General features: G+C 43.4%; 1 long non-coding RNA gene across 1 annotated transcript in view; it reads left to right on the plus strand.

The window, feature by feature from the left end:
* Positions 1–11709, plus strand: part of LOC128145266 (uncharacterized) — a 27793-nt gene extending 16084 nt beyond the window's left edge. Inside the window, exon 3 of the long non-coding RNA XR_008236402.1 lies at positions 10501–11709. This is a non-coding gene — a long non-coding RNA (uncharacterized LOC128145266). The remainder of the gene's footprint in view (positions 1–10500) is intronic.
* The last annotated feature ends 2035 nt before the right edge of the window (positions 11710–13744 follow it).

A 13744-nucleotide genomic window follows, 5' to 3' on the forward strand; every position in this document is an offset into this window, starting at 1 on the left:
TGAATGGCTCAAGTTCTACCCTGAAAAGAAGATGATTTCCTGCTTCTTGAAAGGCTACCCCAAATCTTACTCCTCCAAGTTATCTTTTTCTGATTTCCTCCACAAGCTTCTTTGTGGCCAGGACAATCTTTGTGGTGTCTGCTTTAACTCAAAAGCCGCTAGTAACATCAATCTATTACATGAATTTAATGCTTCTGGGCAGCAGCCAATTCGATCACAGGAGTAATAAAGATTCTTAATAATGACTAACAGTCAGTCCTTAAAATGCATATATAGGCCATGCAAAAAGCCCTGTGCTGGAGTAGCATACATAATAACAGTTACCTGCTTATTCATGACCCTGGAACCATGAACGTTTAGCAGAATGATCTGGAGCCGCAAGGCATGGGGATAGGTATTGAATCCCAAAGACTGATAATGCTCAGCAGTTTTGCAATCAGACAGGACCTTGCCAATTTGCTGACTCATTTCCTTTGGTCCCTCAGATGTAAAAATGAGAGGTCTAATCCCACTGCCACTGTACAGGGTATGCCTCATCAATGGTGTCCAGACCAAAGTAATCTGAATCTAATGGGAAAATTCACACATCAAACGTATGTACACTCATGGAAACGTAATTGAAACAACACTCAGAAAGAACATTTGGTTTTTTAATTTTGTTGGTTTGAAAACTGTAGTCTTAATGTAGAAAGGCTTATTTGAAACCACAAAGAGAGAGCTGTGGGAATTAGAAATTATCTATTTTCAGCAGCAATGTCTGTTGCATTTTTTATTCATCTGTCTTTCAGATGAGGGTTTGAGCCCAATTTTTGTACAGCTGTTGGCAAATCTCCCCTTGATTGCAGTGGAAGAGGCTGATTGTTCATCTTTGGAAGATACTTCAGATGTCTATTGTCACACAATAAGTACATGCAAAAAGAACTTGTTCAAGTCGGATAGGCTGCAACACAAGACCAAGGACTCGTTCCCAGGAGAGGGAAGACTCAGTTTACAGGAGGGTGCACGGCTTGCATGGACAGGAGTGGCACAGCGGGGTGAAGGGCGTACTTTGAACTGGGGGAAATGCAACAGACCGGTAGCAGCTCTTGTCACTGTGGTTACAACCCAAGATGAGGACCTGCAGGCAGCAGCGGTGGCCAGAAGGAGCTTTGGAGCTGGGAAAGTGCTAGCGGGAGTGGGGAGTGGAGGACATACTCCCGGCACCAAAATGTCTCCTTATAGCTCTGATGGGTCACATAAAAATGCTCTGTGTTTGGGTAATGCTTGGTTGATTATATAACATACAGTACTTATCAATGGTGACATTCATTAATGTAACTGCACAGAGTGATTATGGATTTAGAGGGCCTGTTCGCTCCCACCTCCCTTAACATCTGTGAATACCACAGCGAGTAGAAAAATACCATAAAAATTCACAGAAAGGCTTTTCTCAAAGTGCTACCCTGGAAAAGAAATAATTCAGCTACTCTGTGAACTGCTCAAGAAGCAGCGAGCTATCTTCGGAGAAACTGTCGAAATCAAAATCAGAAAACTTTTCTATCACTCCTAGCGTACAAGCTGGTCTCTCTCTTCTCCTACAGATCCACATGTGTACGAACACATAACCATGGTTATGAGCTCTTTTTTCAAACAGCTCCTCCCCATACACACCCCCTTTCTCCCCCTGCCCTCTCCACATGCACCCGCTCAGGCTCTTGCTCTCCTGCTCGCAGACAGACTGGCTCTGCCCGTGCACACACACAGATGTAAAATGGAGTGTGACCCCAGGGCCAGCGTGGCTGCTCGGTGCCCAGCCAGCTGCTGCCGCCCAAGGAGCCTCAGGGAAGAAGCTCCTGCCAAACCACGGCTCCTCCTAGCCATCACCATGCTGCTGACTCCTTGGCTGTGGACTCATCTGCTGCAGTCCCCCGAGACCCCACCAGCCACGCAGGGCTGGAGCAGGTCAGCACGTGGCTTAAATGCCTTCAGAGGGTTGCGGCATGTACGCCTGGTGACTCACTAGGAGTTCACCAAATGAACCAGATCCCAAGCACTGAGCAACTCTGCCGACCGTGTACAAATGGAAGAAAAGGGTTGGAGAAAGTTTTGTTGTTGCTCTTTTTCACGGTGATTAATGCCGAGTCCAAAAAAGGGCTCCAGGATTAGAGGGGGGCAGCTAAGATCGTTAGAGAAAAAGAATTTTAAAAGGATAAAGCCAGCTGGATGGGAGCTGGAGCCCATAAGACACCATGTTCTTCTCACTGTAGAAAGATGGTTGTGAGAAAATCAGAGAAGGGAGTAACAAGTGGATGGTGATGGTCTTCACTGCAAGAGTAAGGATGTCCAAACAGCAGTGCAGGGAGACATGAAGAAAAGAGAATGGAGTTGTGCAGAGAAGAAAGGCAGAGCTGATGTATGGTTCCGGAGGAACTAAGCAGCTTAAGAGAGTACCACCAGCACCCACCATGCTATTGAGTATGTGTTGCTGGAGAGGAAAGCAGGGACCTAAATCAGGAGCTGTGTCTCAGAAGTACATCTGTTCTGGTGTTCCCCTTGGCCACACGTCCATTGCCTTACTCTGTTCTATGACATGGAAAGAGTAGCTGGGCCAGTGATTTGCAGAGCAGGCTATGATCTGCTTTTTTTCCTCCCTGGCCTCTCGCTAATCCATCCCACTATTCGCTGTGGGGAGACAGAGGGAGAAGGCGATATTGGGCAGGCCTGATCAAGTCTGTTCTCTGTAAGGAATGCCTCTGAAGCAAGGAGGTTGATTTCTGCTGGCCTTCGGTGAGCTGTTCACGGTTATTTGTACTGACATGGTGCCGGTAGAGACCACAGAGGCCCAAGGTGCTGACCAGGGTGTTCCCCACATTAAGCAGAGCTAAGGCTCAGACAGACGGCAGGCTTTGGTGAACCTGCAGTCCTTTGCCGACGTAAAGTTGCCAGGTTTTACATGCTAGAATCCAGGAAAAATAAATCTAGCATAGCATGCTAGCACTTCCAATAGTGCATGTGAACTGCTTTGCTGGAAAAGTGAGCAGTTGTTTCAAAAGTACCAGAAAGTTGCAGGCTACATGTTTTTTTTTCATGTAGGATGCAGGACATGCTCATATTATATAGGATATTCAGCAATTCTAATAATACATCAAATGTGTGCCCAGAAGTTAGTTTTTGAGGTGTTCATGCTTTGGGCAAGAATCCTTTCAAAATATTTCCTCAGGCAACCAGTAGCTTAGGACTGAAGAGTTTATCTTGGTTAATTCTGACTGTTTTAAAAGGAAAAAAGATTGTGGGGATCATATACTTAGCTGTTGTAAACTGGCACTGCTCCACCAACCTAAATAAACTTTTGAGTTCATACACTGGCTAGAGAGAGTCTGGCCCTATTCTTCAACTACTTAATCCCACAGATTTTCACCGTATTGGCAAGAACCAGTTTGGTTTGAATGAAGAAATACTAGATGTTTTTCAGCTCTATCTTATCGTCAAGTTGCTAGAACCAGCACTTAAGTCCAAGCACTACTTGTGATCCTCTGTACGATCAGTGCTTGACATCTAAGTGCTAGAATGGATTTCTCAAGCAGATAGCTGAGACTGATGTAGAAATGTTAATTTTTGTGTCTAAAGAAGGCAATCACAAATACCTATTAAATAAATGTACTGCTTCTGGGCAACAGCTGGTGGGGAGTGATGACTTTTGCTTGGCACTATGTATCTTATCTATGCATATTATTTTCTGCACATTTTTCAAATCCATTAATGAAGTAGAAACTATATAAGATCTTTGGTGCCAAATGTGTTGCTTAGACTGTGTTTCCTCTAGCTGCCAAGGAAAGGAAAAGGGGGATAAAGAGCTGCTAGTAAAACAATTTCCAGGATTGCCTATTTTTCTTGCTTGTAAAAAGGTTCACTTCAATTTAACGTTAGTTACTAATGAATGCTTGGCATAGGGGACTAGTGCCTTGATTTATGCTTCCTTGTGATGTACTTTTGGCAATTGTCCAAACTGCTTTTTTTCTTAGTGCTTCATTGATTAGTGCAAGGATGCAAATTGGTAGACCTCAGTATCAAGAAGTCAGAAGTTCTGGGTTTGGTGTATCCAGTTTGTATATGTAAATTTGTATTCCTGAAATGCATCATCCTTTTGAAAGGCAGCCTTGTTAAGTCTATATTTATGAATGTTAATTATCATGGAGGCAAAGCTTGTGAATTTATAGCCTGATGTGAATTTGGTGCTTAGAACAGGAATTAAATAATTTAATTATTTTTGAAGCATATAAAGCAACCTTCCAAAATTTACAGCATTTACTTGTTATATACAGAATGAATTTTCTGAAAATTGACATAGCAAAGTATGAATTAGTGTGATTTTTAAAAAAATTATTACAGACATGCTTTAAGAATTTTTTTCCATCTCTGTCAGCCTATGAGATCCTGACATCTTATATAATTCATCTTAGGATTACCATGTGGCTGTAACTCTCTAAAAATTCATTCTTTCTTTTATCTGAAGGTTCCTCTTCCAAAAGAGTTAAATAATTCTATATTCCAGAGATTGCCACAAATAACTTTCCTCTTTGCAAATAGCTGTGGCTGCTAGTATTACCAACGCCAGCACAGAGTAGGAAAAACTACCCTCTGTCACAATGATGATCCCTACTCCCAGTCCAGTGGGAATGAAACCTGAACTGCCCTGGGATGATGCTGCCATTAAGGACCACATTCTCAAAAAGACAAAAATGGTGTGCTCTTCGGGCATGATGCAAAATGAGGACGTTGTAGACATTTTATGTACAGCCCCATATGCGTGTATGTGCAGTCAAGGGGCCGGAAGGCTAGGGAGATGCTTGCTTAGGCTGGAAAGAAATTCTGAAATTAATGTTAAAAAAAAAAAAAAATGACAGCACAACCAGGGCAATGCTAAAGTTACAGGACACTGTTGCATGATCATTTCCTTGGCAATGAGGACTGGGCACAGAGGAATCTGTATTTGTGGATGCAGAAGTAGGGTATGTACTCTTAGATGCCTTGACTCTTCACGGTTTTGTTTTTGTTTTCAGTTTTTATGCTAACTGTGACACATATAGAATGATTTTAACATACACCATAAGAATTTTTATTTGTCTGAATTATAATACACCATATGTGAATGCATCTGTTCTTCACTTTGTTACATTTATTATTTGTACTATGGTGGGGCCTCAAGTTTCCACCTCAGATCAGGGTTCCAACTTGCTAGGCAATGCACAAACACATAATGGGAAACACTCCCTGCCTTGAGAAAAACATACTCTAAATTGACAAAAACAACTCAGGGTGGGAAAGGAAAACAGAGCCAGAGTACCGTTCCATGGTAGCTTAACCTCATCTAAACTGAAGTTGCCACGGTCCCACACCTCCAATCCAGACCTCTGATTGCCCGTTTGGTGGCTTTAGCCGGCTCATGGCTTGAGTAACTGCATCCCAGCAAGGAGAAGAGTAGGATCACCTTTTTTTTGGTAAGGTTACTTTAGCAGAATTAGCTCCCTGAAGCGACTCACAGTGCAGCAATATGAGCACCAATGCTGGCACGAGGGAAGGGCCATGGCAGGACAGTGGAAGAGCAAAAGCCCTGCCCTAGGTTGGCGTAAGCTGCCATGGAAGTTCACATGTGAGGAGGTGGCACCTGTCCCATCTCTGCAAGCTCGGTGCTGAGTAGGAGAAAGCAGTGTGCAGTGTCACAGCTCCATGCCACCACATCGCTCTCTGCACCGTGCCCCTTGCTCTGGGGTGCTGCAAACCTCACCTGTCCTAACCGCCTGGTGACAGCAAAGCACTCTAGGAAGGATCCTGCAGCCAGGATCAGCCCTTTGCCTACAACAACAAGTAGGATGTCCAGGACTGGGCAGGACAGGCACAGAGTAACTGCTCTAGTGCGTGCTAGCAAGCAGAGTTTGCTCGGGAGCCCAATTTGTCCCACTCCTCCCCTATATATGCATGTGTGCATGCACACACACACGCACACGCGTATATATATGTCCACATGATGGTACAGAGGCTGGAGGGTGGCACAGGATGGTCAGCATTTCTGCATCTTCAGAGCAGAAACTCCTGGCTCCTGGAGCTATGCTGAGTTCACCAGACCATGGTCAGTAGATACCATTTATGAACCCTTTGACGTTAAGTGCTATGTTACTAACAAACGGTGTGCATTACATACATTCATACCACAAAAACCGACGAGAATGGTTTCCATCCTCAGAGCTGTGTGTGCTTTCTGCTCCTTTCATTTTCAATTTGCGCTCTTGTTTTTAAAAGTCCACTGGGGCTTGCTCCATCTCAGCATTTGGTTTCTTTCTTTGTCCTCCTACTGCAATCTGTTACCTCTTGTTATCTAGCATTACCCCTTTCTTTATTCCTTTATGTGGTCTTGCATGGTTGCTGCTGCCACTAGGAACAAGCTGCCTGCCTCCGAGGGCATATCTTTTTTATATATTTTTTTTAAATTCTCATTTTAAAACACATGTTTTTCCTGTATTTATGATGCAAAATTGTTCTGTCCTTCTCTGCTATGGGCCATGAAGAATTCTTGCTTTAATTTACCCTACATGCTGTGCTGTTGCATTCTTCTTGTCTGTAATTTATGCCACATACTGTGCGCTCCCTTGTATTATACAACATAAAGTTGCCAGATGGGTGAGTGCAACACATGCTTTAAAATGAAGGCTTTAAGGCAACTGCTTAATCCAAAGCTGCAGAACAAGCCAACACCAAAAAGGAAAGAGCATTTGAAAATATACCCAAATGGGTCAGTAGTTATTATGTGGGGCTAACACTCCGAGGAACACTTGCTAATTAGCATATCGTGCTATTAACTTTTCCTTGAGATCTATTTTTTCCTGCTCGCTTTTCATGGTCTATGATGGCAAAAGATGGAGCCAACAACAGAGCATTAATGGGAAAGAAGGATATTTGGTCCTAAACCAGGAGCAGTCACTTTTCAGAATGAATTGGTGCCCAGCGCTTGGAGATTTGTTTGGATGTAGTTAGTGGGTCAGTTTGGCACTGCACTGTGCCAGGCTGTGGGGGAATCTGTAGGAGATATTCAGCATATGGGGGTTTTGTTGTTCTTGATCTTTTCCTTTCCTTTCCTAGCAAAGGCCATACTATATGTCCCTAGGGTTTATTTTACGCTGCGTGGGCTGAATAACTGAGGAGGTCTAGCTCTCAGCACTACTCTGCGCATCGCACGCTTCCTGGGGCACACATTGTTGCAGCAGCTGCGTAGCCCTCATCTTCCATCCCACTAACAGAATCCCACTAACAGGAGGGCTACATCCAGCTGCAAAGTTTTCTCTGCTGTTGCTGCCCTAGCCCATGGTATGCAAGACTTGGCTACATCATTGCAGTGCATGCGGTCTGGCTCGGGCCTGGAGAAAGCTGGTGTGGCCATAGAGGGGTCCTGCAGTAACCAATCCTACCACCCACCTTGGGATTACATGTGTGCTTATGCAATACTTTGTGGGGGAAGCAGGGATATCCTGGGTGAAATCTTGGCTCTGTAGAAGTTGATAGAAACTCTGCAAGTGTTGGCTGTGAAATAAAACTTTCTCCCTACTGATGTGCTCAGGGAGGCTGTGGTGTTGACACCAGCAAGAAGCAAGGTGGCTTGCTCAGCCAGCGCTCCAGCAGAAGGAAAGCCCGGGAGTAACCATCCATTTCAGGTAGACTATTGGAAACCAGGCTGGGATTGCTAAACAGATGGTGTCACACCAGGCTTCAGCACCACCACTCCCTGCAATGAGCGCTTTCAAAGAAAAACATGAGGATGGGGAAAAAAATACGTTAAGAGTGTGACAAAATCCTGCTGTGATATGGAAGGGCCAGTGGGAGGAAGGGAGATGTGGAAGGAATCTATTTACATAGTAAAATGAAGGGATAGCACATCTATGCTAGCTAGCACTGGTAGCAGCAGTGAGGATGTACTAGCATGGGCATTTAATACACTGTTCACAATAAAAATGCAAGTTCTCATCATTATACTCTGGTGGCAGCCTGTGCTGAAGCCTGCATGGCCTCATCTTGATGCTTTGGAACTTGGGGTAGCTAGCTGCTAGTGCACACTGCAATAACACCTTAGCAGGCAAGGGGCTGGGTGGAGCAAGAATGAGAAGTTGCCAAGAGGAGCTGGATTCTCTAAATGTGGACAAAAGTTCAGCTGTGAGCTCACAGCTGAGAAGTGAAGATGCAGGACCATGATTTGTCTTCTGCCTTATCAGTCCCCTTTGATACCAAGGCTGAAGCTGATAAATGGACCTATTGCATCACCCATAGCTAGACTATGTTTTTCACATGGTCCCTGCTGTCCCACCTGGTGTAGCCTTAATTGCTTTAACTATGAAATTGGCACCAGAAAGACAAGGAATGAAAAACAATCATATTGCTCATGTTAAGAGAACAAGTCTAGCAGAATGGGGTAAGGTTGGTGCTGTGAACACTTTTTGTGCTCTCCTATACTGAGTGACATATATGCGGCATCTTCTAAGGACACAGAGGTGCTTGGAGATATTTCAAGACCATTTCATTACCATTTACATTCAGATGTTTTAATTGTAAATCATAGGCCAGAGCTCACTAACATAGGTATTTGGCATTTTAAGTTTCCTTCTCGATTTTGTAAAAATTTCCTCACCGCTCTGAATGGTGATGGATTATGCTTTTGCTGCAGATTATTTTAAAAAACCCATGAAGATCTTGTCTCTGATACAATGAATTTCCTATTGACACTAAATTGGCACTGTAATGGAAATGATAACTACATTTCACACTTAGTTTAACATGCCTTTAAACAATCAGGTTAAAGGACTGAGAGTAAGAAGAACATCTAAAATAGCTGCTGATATTTTTCCTTTACTTTCTATAAGGCTTGACTTTTTAATAATCAACCCATTTCTCCCATGCATTCTCATGTACTTGAGTAAGTTGGACACAATCCAGGCATTGATTGACTGTGCTTTGCAGCACTTGCTAAGTTTCTTTTTCTTCTAGAGGAAAAAGAAACTCAAGAAAGAGAAACTTAGTGCGATAGTGCCTGAAAAAAAAGTATGACATCACGGGGCCTGAAAATAACTAATATGTGCCTGTTTGTCATGAGTATGTTTCCCCTTTCTGTATGACAGCCATTAGATGAGACGTGTCAGTGCAGCCAGTACAGTAGCTTTTTCTCTACGGATACACATGCATGTGTATATACATATATTTAACTTTTATTCAGGGCTTAGTCTCCGTCAGTACCTAACTTTGGGTTGCAATTCAATCCTGTTATTTGGGAATTGGATGCCACTGGACTGACTTACTAGTGAACCTCTGATGCTAGTCCCACAGCAGAGTGTTTCAAGAGTAAGAAGTCAGAGCAGTGCTTGCCAAATCCCAAATTTAAAATCTCATTTTCTGAACATCTCTAAACAACTTTCTTGACTGCCTATCACAGTCAAACATTCTGCACTGGGTCAGATGCTCCTGAATTGGTATTTCCCAGGGGGAGAGCACACTGGAAGATCCCGGACACTCAAGGAGCAGAGAGGACAGAGCCTTCTCTTTGGAGCTCTTGGCTCCCTTCACGAGGCCTGCTCTGACATCTCATACAATGTTTTACTTCTCTGTTGTAGTGGTCTGAGAACACTGTATCTCCTTCAAGCTTTTCATTCTTTTGGTTTGGGTGTTTGCAGTGTCATCGAGAAGGATTGAGGCTGATATGTTAATTTTCATACCACTAGGGTATAGATTTCAAGAGAGAAATCTGTCATAAGGTGAGAGAAGGAAGGACACATACTGGCTCATTCAAAATTAAAAACTTCTGTTTACATGACTAAGACTTAGTCACATACCTGGGACAGGGTTCTGTATTGGCCTTAAAAATGATGTGAAGGGAACATCCTTAGTTTTGGCAGGGGTGGGAGTTCAGTGCATTTTTCAGGGATGAAACTCAGAAGAACAGAGAAGGTCAGTTTAACCTTGTGGTTGTGGTTACGAATGAGCAAGGAAGTTTAAATTACACTGGAGGACAGCTCCTTTAGTCACAGGAGCCCGTAGTGCACTCTAGATCCTTTACAAATAAATACTAGCACTTTGTGTTTTTACAGCAATAAGCAAACTGCTAAGGCACAATGACTAGGTTGTTCTTATTTAACTTCGCTGATGGTAAAGTTCCTTATTGGTTTCTCAAGATTACAGCTATGGAGCAGTCTATAAACAGAACAACCATGCATTTTTCACAAGTGTAATACAGTAGTTTTTCAATAGAGCTCTCTCCTGCTTCCTCATCATTTTAAATGATAAGCATCAAGCAAAAGAGAAAGAGCTAATTACATTTGTGTTTAATCAATCCAACAGCTCATTCCAAATCTGATGGATTGTTTCATACGCCTGGCTGAATTCAGCAAAAGAATTGGTTTCCTTCATAAGCAACTCAGACATCATGCACAGGATTGCTTGGACATTGATCTCTGCAATTTTTCCTGAGAACTTTTCTATTTATTTCAGACACGCTGATGGCTGAGATTCCTTGCTGCACTGCTCCTGGTTCACCTTGGGATCAGCTGCACTTTTGGTCATTCCCGCTCCTTTCAAAACCCGTCTCTCGTACCACAGTCGACACTGCAGTTCTGTCTCACGAAATGCCTGCTCGCAGAAATCTCCAGATGTGGTTTAGAGCTCCTCCCTGCCACTCATGTGCCCCAGCGTTTTGCTGTCCGGTGCTGGTTGACTGTACGTGCTTGCTCAGCGACACTGGGTCCACCCAAACTTCCCTGGGTTCCTCAATCAACTTTTTCTAAATTGTTCCAGGAGCGGCAGCCTTTGGCTGACTCACTGAAGCCCTATTAACTGAATAATAGGACATTTCCCACTGCTTTACCTGGCATCTGCTTTCATTAAGTAATATTAAAGTTTTCATTAGTAATATAATCAAAGTAAATAAAAGCCTGAAGTCAGTAATGCTCCTACTGATTTATGTCACCAGTTGTAAGAAAAATTGAAATCAGACCTTTAATTAGCCAGGTGATTAAGTACCAAATGACTTTCTGGGAGTGAGAGCAGACACCCAAGATACATTTACCAAAACTTAGGTAGAAAATGCACTCGTGTTTCAAATGGCACCTCATATTAGGTGGCATTTACAAAAACATGTAACTGTACAATGTTGAAATGATGGGGCAGCCCTTTAATAAATCATGTGCAAAAAAGGCGTTTTGCGAACAGAATCTGCACTTCAGGCATATTCTTATTATTACTTAAACCCAGAGTCGACCGAAAGGGAAAACTCTCGTTGCCAACTGTGACAGACTGCAGCACTGCACTAACAGGAAGGCTATTTTAGTTCTGAATTGGGAACTGGATTACTTATTCAAAAAGTAGTTTTCAAAACTGCAAAACTATGTTCTTGTTCCCTTTGCAGTATGTTCCTAACTGTATCCTTTTCACTGCACAATTTCAAAGGATTGTGTCTTTGCTATATATACACACAGCACCTTGGTTTCTGAAATTGGTTTCCCCCAATTTCTGGCTGGTTTGAACAACCCTGACTTGTTTCCCATATACCTATTTCAATAACATCCCAGCAGCTGACAGCAGGCACCTTGGACCGGGCTTCACATCAGCCTTCGGAACAGCTGCCGGGAAAAGGACAGTATTTCTGAGCTACAGATGGGTATGCTTGCCGTGGATGTTACAGTTTAGGTTCGTGCTACTGCACTACAGATACCTGCAGTGATTTGCACGCGCTTTGGGTTTCATTCCTGGGCGTGCTGAAGTCACTGGGAGTTGTGCTACCAACTTCCTAACGAGTCCTGTGTCTTTAATTGCCAGTACAGCTCTCTCACCTTTCGTGGAGAATGAAAGTACTCTGCTGCTGAAGAAAATCTTTTTACTAAAGGAAACAAACAAAAAAATATTGCAATAGCATGTAAGATAATCAACAGGGAAATAATTTAGATGATGCTTTGAAAAGGCAAATGTTAAGGGTGCTTCTGCCATTTGAGCTGCAGTTGCTAGAGTGGAAAGCCTCCTGAGGTAACTTGGTGTGAAGGTAGACAGACTGAGTCGTCTTTAAACCTCTCGGATGGGAAGGGCAGCCAGCCAGTTCTTCCCAACTGCTGGAGAGCTGTAGAAGCTTTCTCTCGATAGGGAAGATATATTCTCCCACATCAGGAGAAATATGATCATGCCCTTGAAAAGCAACAGAAAAAATTCCACCCATGTTTCACAACATATTCCAGTGAAGGCTACTGTCACGTGAATTTCAGTATCTCTAGGACAAACAGTGCTGAACCTGGATAGCCTCAGCATCATGAAAATTATCTGCTTGAGGGGTCCACAGATGCCGATCCAAAGCCCTTGTCAGCCTCCCGCTGCCCTGCCTCGTGAACACAATCCTTGGGGGAAAGTTCTGCCGCATTTAAATGAAACTTGACTTGCACATTACTTGTTCAGACAAGCTACGAGTACATATGACTCATCATTTCCCTACTTTGTTTTGCCTGTTAAGCAGCCATCAGCATTTACATCACAATTGATCATAAAAGAGCAAAAACGATGTAGCAGTTCCAGCCTCACCCCTTGTGAGTTACTACAGGAAATTTGCAGTCCTCCCCCAAAACTCTCCACCTTAATGTCCCCACTTTGAATATTCAGTGGAGAAAATGTTCTCAGAGCTCTACATTTCTCTGCATTTCTTGCCTGTGACTTTTTCTCCGTTCAGTGATATCCTTTGGCTTCCCAGTACCTACCCTCACAGTTTTGGGCAAACAACAAACATGATGACCTGTTGTGAAGGGCAGACTAGCACAACCCAAAAAAAGAGTTTATAAAACTGAAAACAACCTAGTGAGAAACCTCAATGCACAGGCACAAAAGCTGTTTCTTGCTCTTTCAGGCTGATCCAAAAGCTCCAACAGCATCACTCTCTAGCCAGGTAGCTCCGTGATACAAAGATGGCATGGTGAAATGCCACATCAAATTGGCTTTAACTGCAGCAGTTTACCTAGGTCAGCTATGTAACCCTGGGTGCACTTCACCTTGGTTTTGTCTTGTCTGCTAGAACCATCCTGCACGGTGAACTGCAGCCACAGCACAACAAGGCCACAATAAGGCTGAGATACAAGAGCCTGCTGTAGCTTTGGCGTGGTGCTGGAGCTGGCCCTGCAGAATGCTCTACCCTTCTTGGTGAGTACAGACTGCCATGGCTTTCCTCTTTTTTGGGGAAAAAAAGTTTCACCGGCAAACACAACCTAAGCAATTTGGATGCAAACACAATTTGAAATGGCAGGAGGTAGGGTATGAAGGACTGATTTGCAACCGCAGTCACGAGGAGCCCTGTATGCATTTCATACTGTGCAGTACAAACGGTCTGACTGCAGCCCTTCAACATCGCAGCAATATTTGCAAAAATCTTGTCTCATTTCCTTGCCTCCCCATGCTTCTCAATACATTTTTAAATAAGTTGTTCTAGTCTGAAGGGGGTTTTTTTGTTTCACGTCTCAGAATGAAAAAAGGCTTGTTTGTGCTTTACAATCCCAAGGGCTCAAAGCATGTTTTTCTTTAAAAGTTTTACTCGAGGGAAGATCTTATGTTAAGAGGAGTACAGGTGCTGCGATTTTAAGGCACGTACTATACAGGACTTGAGTGCTAGCTATCCTGGGCAGATGTTCCTCAGCTTCATCCTGTCACACAGTACATGTGCATTAGCGATAGCTGGATGGATAAATATGTGCACACCCACATCCATGCA

This window comes from Harpia harpyja, chromosome 8 (assembly GCF_026419915.1).
Source record: "Harpia harpyja isolate bHarHar1 chromosome 8, bHarHar1 primary haplotype, whole genome shotgun sequence".
NCBI lineage: Eukaryota > Metazoa > Chordata > Aves > Accipitriformes > Accipitridae > Harpia > Harpia harpyja.